Genomic DNA, 6994 nt, shown 5'->3' on the forward strand with positions numbered 1-6994 from the left:
CATTGTTTCCCCATCTATTTGCTATGAAGTGATGGGACAGGATGCTATGATCTTCGTTTTTTGAATGTTGAGTTTTAAGCCAGCTTTTTCCTCCAAGGGATCTTCCCAACCCAGGGATTGAGCCAACTTCCTCCTTCACATTCCCATGTTGTGCTATCCTGGCTAATGCTGTGAGAACCTCAGCCACCGAGCTCAGTCCATCATGGTATTCTGAGGGCTGCAAATGGAGAAGTCTTTCTGATGAGAACACAAATGTCACTACAGCACAGTTTGAATTTTCATTAAATAATGGAGTTGTATCAATACCAGTGATCATTTTAATTTTTCATCACAGACTTTAGTTATAGCTGACTTAACATGGGCAAAATCTTTTTAACTAGCTTCTATCACACACTTAACTCAGATTTGGTTGATGAGATTGTCAGAAATATCAATTAACAGCATTTTTTAAAAAACAGACTGTAAGACTTTGTCAACTTCTGAATCCCCACTGGGGTTCAGATCTACCAAAGGCTCCATTCCAGGTTTTCATCCTCTGATTCCTCCTTTATTCAGAATAAACTTCCCTCACACAGGGTTCTGCCAGGAGACTTCCCCTCATTTCATATTTAGAAAATACTTCTAGATAATGAAGGCCACTCATTTTATTTAATCAACTAGTGTCAATGAAAAATATACATAGATAATCTTTACAAGTTATAAAGTGCTGTATAAATCTAAGCAGGTATTGAAATGGGGGGGGCGGAATGTACAGATTCAGATTGTAAAAGATTCTGTTGAGCATTCATTCTGTGCTAATGTCAAGCTACTCCAGTATTCTTGCCTGGAAAACCCTATGGACAGAGAAGCCTGGTGGACTACAGTCTGTGGGGTCACAAAGAGTTGGACACTACCGAGCCACTAACTCCATTGCTTTATAGGAAATGGGAGTTTAAAAAAGTTAAAATAACATAAAATAGAGTCTCTAACTTCATAGAACTCATGATCTCATTAAGGAGGCAATATGGATATCAGTAAAATGTCAAAAAACAATATAGGCACTTTACAACTAAAGGTAGAATTACTTAGAATAGACTGAAGAAATGTTAACTTGAACTCGGTTTTGAATAAGAAGTATTTCCACAGTTGGAAAGAGAGAAGAAATGCCAGGAGCAAAAGTGAGGAAGCAAAAACAAGTGCCACATGCTTGCACAGGCTACGTCAGGAAGCTGTGAAAGAGATATGAAAAACCATACTTTCTTGTCACTGATCAGACAAGCTCTAGGTAATAGAAAACGATTGAAAGCTGTACTATCCTTCAGTAGCAACCTAAGCTCCATGTATACTCTTTCCCAGAAGTGCACTTTCAGACCCCTTCATAAGCAAGATAACTTCCTTCCTAGTTTGATTCTGACACAAACTAAAATTACTGATAGATATATATTCTTTTTTACCACTAAGTTAGAAACAGGGAACCAATGACTGATCTCACTGTTCCCACACCCGTTATCACACATGCTGTCCGCAAACATGGAGGATGAAACTGATGAGGCCTGGCCACGGTTTACTCCTCTTATAGCCGAAGAGCCTGCCCTACACGTGGTGTAGATCATGTCCCCCCATATTAGGTGAAGGAGAGGCATTTCCTGGTGTCTAACCAAATGAGCCAGCAATAATCCCAATTGTCCTGCAGAGTAAATGATAGAGAGAGGAGAGTTCTTCTAAGAATTCAAGTGCTCTCAGAGTTTATTAGTGTAGTAATTTAAGAACAAGATTCTGATGATCACAAACTGCATTTGCCTCAAAATATCTACCAATGCCCAATATCTTGGGGCAATCAAGAAATTTTTTAGAATTATATATATATTTTTTTGTTTTCACTCAATCTAAAGGATATGTTATATGATTACAGAAAAAGGAGTAAAATTTACTTTTTCTGTCTCTCTCAACAAAATATACTGAATGGAAAATACTGCCTATGGCCCAGTAATAGAAAATATATTAGAATCAGAAAATGTAGCTTAAAATTAAATATATGCAGTTATTAACAGTGTGAAAGAATTTGAAATTTTCAAAACAAATGAAAGTCTTTATAATCATTAACATCATCATCATTATTATCTTCAATGAGCTATTTGTAATTTAATAAGCATCTCAGCGGTAGAGTTTTGATTTGAAGCATTTCTTAAAACACATTTTTTAAAATTCACATAAGGATTATAAAACCATTCAGTTAATAACTTGAGTTTGTATATTCATTGGCAGAAAAAAAGAGAAAAAAGAAAAAGAAGAATATTTTTTTTAAAAAGTAAGCATTTACCTGACTGATTAACTAATATATGGATCCAGATAAGCCCTAGATTTTCTAAGGCTCAACTTTAGGCTACTAGCTACATTTTCCTCTGTCTATCTGATAGCCCCAAACTGTAGGGCAATTCATGCTGTTGGAGGAAAAAAATAAACATTAACATTTAATAAAATATTTTTGATAATTATTTAGAAAAACTTCAGCATTGTAAGAAAAGTTATATTCTAAGTACTGCCTAGATTCTAAACTGCATAGTTTGAAATACCTTGATTCTCCAAGGACAACAACCTCTAAAGTCTGCCAAAGCCACAGCCATTCACACTTTCCTGAAAGCAATCACCTGCCCAGTGCAAAAGCCTAAGAAGTGGAGATAACTCCATAATTGATTGAGGGCCAAGACCCTGATTCACACATAGCAGTTGGTTTTAATGGACTTTAAAAATCATCATTTTCTTTAAGACACCTCAGAAACATGAAACGAGATAATAGTGACAGGTAGAAGCCAATTTTTGAAATTTCAAGGCACAGGTGAAAGAAAAATAAAGACCAAAAAAAGTCATGTGAAAGAAGCTTAGAAATTACTCCTTATGCAACATTTCCAAGTGAAAATGTAAGAAGTAACTTTGTGTAGCATAATATGGTACTAATTGGAATTTACAAACAAAAATAAAGCTTATTCCAAATATATCAATCTATATATACCTCTGAATAATTTGTTGTTATATATGATAGTTTGTACATGTGTACCTTATTGTTATTTCACATTATATCTATCTTTAGGATATGTAGATGTAGTATGCAGAATTTTGAAATAGGCTTCAAGATTTCCACACCCTAGAGTACATACCTTGTATAATACTGTCTCAGTAAGTATAAGCACCATCTGTGTTTATAATGAAAGTCACTCTGGTGATTAAGTTGTATGGAAAAGATGAAGAGATTTTGCAGCCACAATTAAAGTCTCAAATCAATTTGAGTTAACCCAAATGATCATTATTTTAGGTGGGCCTGACCTAACTAAGTGAGCCATTTAAAAGAGCATCCAAGCCTTCTCCTAAAAGAAAATTCACAGTGAGAGAAAAGTCTCCTGCTGGCTTTGAAGAAACAAACTGCTATACTTCGGATAGAGCCACATGGCAGGAGGCCTATATTCCCTGAAAATGCCACCTGGCTAACAGCCAGCAAGAAAGCAGCGATCTCAGTCTTACAACCACAAGAAACAGAACTCTACCAACAACCGCAGGTATATCTCAACCTATTATACTTCACAGCTTTTTACAAATTTATGATTTGTGGTAACTCTCAATGCAGCAAGTCTATTGACACTATTTTCCCAATAGCATTTACTCACTTCCTGTCTCTGTGATACATTTTGGTAATTCTTACAATATTTCTAAATTTTTATTATTATTATCAAGTTTGCTATAGCAATCTGTGATCAGTGATCTTTGATGTCACTGCTGAAGTTGTCTTGGGGCACCATGAACCATGGCCATATAAGACAGTGACCTTAATAAATGTGTGTGTTGCTACTGCTCCAGTGGCCAGCTTACCCCCTTCCCTCTCCCTGTCCTCAGATTTTCCAAATTCCTGAGATAAAACAATACTGAAATTAGGTCAATTCATAGACCTACAATTAGCTCTAAGCATTCAAGTAAAAAGAAGACTCACAGGTCTCTCACTTTAAGTCAAAAGCTAGAAATGATTAAGCTTAGTGAAGAAGTCATGTTGAAAGCTGAAACAGGCTGAAAGTCAGGCCTCTTGCACCAAACATTTAGCCAAGTTGTAAATGCAAAGGAAAAGTTCTTAAAGGAAATTAAAGGTGCTACTCCAGTGAACACATGACTGATAAGAGAGAGAAACAGCCTTATTACTGATACAGTGAAAGTATTGATATAGAGAAAGTTAGTGGTCTGGATAGATGATCAAAACAGCAACATTTCCTTTAGCCAAAGCCTTGTCCAGAGAAAGGTCATAATTCTCTTCAATTCTATGAAGGCTGATGAAGGTAAGAAAGTTGCAGAAGAAAAGTTTGAAGCAAGATGTTAGCTCATGGGGTTTAAGGAAAGAATCCTCCATAATATCAAATTTCAAGCTGAAGCAGCAACTGCTAATTAGAAGCTGCATCAAGTCATCTATTGAATAGACAGTCTAGCTAAGGTAATTCATGAAGGTGTCTACCCTAGACAACAGATTTTCAATGTAGATGAAACAGCCTTCTGTTGGAAGAAGATGCCATCTAGAACTTTTAGAGCTAGGAAGAAGTCAGTGCTTGGCTTCAAGGCTGCAAAGAACAGGCAGACTCTTGTTACGGGCTAATGCAGCTGGTGATTTTAAGTTGAACCCAATGCTCATTTACCATTCCAGAAATCCCGAGGACCTTAAGAATTATGCTAATTTGACTCTGCTTCTTTAAATGGAACAACAAAGCCTGGATGATAACACATCTGTTTACAACATGGCTTACTGAATATTTAAAGCCTGTTACTGAGATCTACTGCTCAGAAAAAAAATTCATTTTAAAGTATTACTGCTCATTGGCAATACACCTGGCCTCCCAAAACTGCAATGAAGATGTATAGTAGGATTCATGTTGCTTTCATTCCCACTAACACATCCATTCTGCAACCTATGATTCAAGGATTAATCCCACTAACACATCCATTCTGCAACCTATGATTCAAGGATTAATTACAAAATTGCAGGATCATTAAAAATATATATTTAGTGAGGCTACCATTGTCAGAGATTGTGACTCCTCTGATGGATCTGGGGAATGTAAGCTGAAAACTTTCTGGAAAAAGGTCATCATTCTAGATATCATTAAGAACATTCATTATTCTTTGAAAGAGATCAAAATGTCAACATTAATAGGAGTCTGGAAATAGCTGATTCCAACTCTCATGGATGATTTTGATCAAGATTTCCATGGAAAAAGTAACTGCAGATGTGGTGGAAATATAGAACTAGAATTAGAAGTAGAGTCTAAAGATGTGACTAGGTTGTTGCAATCTCATGATAAAATGTTAAGGGGTGAAGAATTGCTTCTTATTAATGAACAAAGAAAGTGTTTTCTTGAGATGGAATCTACTCCTGGTAAAGATGCCATGAAGATTGTTAAAATGACACCAAAAGACTTAGAATATTACATAATCTTAGTTGATAAAGCAGTGACAGGATTTGAGAGAACTGGCTCCAATTTTGAAAGAAATTCTACTGTGAGTAAAATCCTTCAAAGAGCATAGCATGTTACAAAGAAATCTTTCATAAAAGGAAAAGTCAGTTGATGTAGCAAACTTCAATGTCTCCTTTCAGGAAATTGCCACAGCCATCCAACCTTCAGCAACCACCACTCTGATCAGTCAGCAGCCATCAACAGCAAGCCAAGACCTTCCACCAGCAAAAGATTATGACTCCCTGAAGGCTCAAATGAAGATTAACGTTGTTTAGCTATAAATTATTTTTAAATTAAGGAATGAATATTGGGATATTTTTAAACAAAATGATATTGCACTCTTAATAGACTACTGTATAGTATAATGCTAACTTTTTTATGTACTAGGAAATCAAAAAATGTGTGACTCACTTTATTTTAACATCCACTTCATTGTGGTGGTCTGAAACTGAACCTGTATTATCTCCTTTAAGTATGCTTGAGGTGGTTTTGTAAGAAGATTCTGAGCTCCAGATGAGCAGGCAATCATGGCTGACACCCTGAGTTCAGACTTGTGAGACCCTGAGCAGAAAAACCTACTATGCCGCGTTTAGACTTCTGACTGAGAGAAGCTGTGAGATCATCATGAATGGGTTTATTTTAAGCTGCTGAGTTTGTGGCAATTATTCAGTGTAGAAATCTAGTACAGTAGAACTGTATTGGTAACCATTATTTTTGCCCCTTCCCGGTCTACATACCTACTCATTACTTGCCCTTGTTCTAAAAGTAAATTTCATTTCCTTTAGCAAACTATTCCTCACAAACTCCAACCACAGTATTATTTGCCTCTGACTTCAGAAAAGGGCCCATGACTGGCAAAATCAAATGCAGAATCCAGTGGTGGTGACCTGTCATGCTGAACGGTCCAAGCATAAGTAAACAGTATAAGCTAGGCTGAGTGTGCCTCTATAGGATGGTTCAGAGAGTAAGTAGCAATAGAGAAAGTTCTTTTTAATCACTAAACTGGAATTTTGCCCATAACTCTATTCTCTGACTCTTGGAAAAAGTCTGATTGCAATAAGAGAATATGAGACCAAGAATCGAAGGAAAGCACAGTGGAAAGATAGCAAGAAAGAGAGCCCTGGCAGCAACAAGTTCTAATCCTCGGTGTCTTTCTTGTCCCTACTCCATTTTTTTTCTCCCATTACTTATGCTCCCATAAAAGTTTTTTTGGATGTTAGTAATCAAAAGAGTGCTGAGCTGGGTTTTGGTAACTAATCGAGTTGCTCTTTACTTCTCATTTGCTCACTCCAAAATTTCTAACACGACATTTACCACTTTTTCTCTTGCTACAAAAAATTAATCTGCAGTTCAAATCTTTGCTCTTTATTTGTGTGTGTGTGTGTGTGTGTGTGTGTGAAAAGTAAATATACACTCTTCTGTATTATTAAGTAGAAGGAGAGTAGAAACAACTCTTCAGAAAAAATTCTTAAGAAAAAAATGAAAGGCAGAATAGAGACATATATATGTGTTCATTAAGAGTTTCTGTCTTT

The 6994-nt window shown here is 36.2% G+C and overlaps 1 pseudogene; it reads left to right on the forward strand.

Moving 5' to 3' along the window:
- Positions 1–1509: 1509 nt before the first annotated feature.
- On the forward strand, positions 1510–5737 carry LOC139176385 (tigger transposable element-derived protein 1-like; annotated as a pseudogene).
- Positions 5738–6994: the final 1257 nt, after the last annotated feature.

The sequence above is a fragment of the Bos indicus genome, chromosome 1 (assembly GCF_029378745.1).
Source record: "Bos indicus isolate NIAB-ARS_2022 breed Sahiwal x Tharparkar chromosome 1, NIAB-ARS_B.indTharparkar_mat_pri_1.0, whole genome shotgun sequence".
Lineage (NCBI taxonomy): Eukaryota > Metazoa > Chordata > Mammalia > Artiodactyla > Bovidae > Bos > Bos indicus.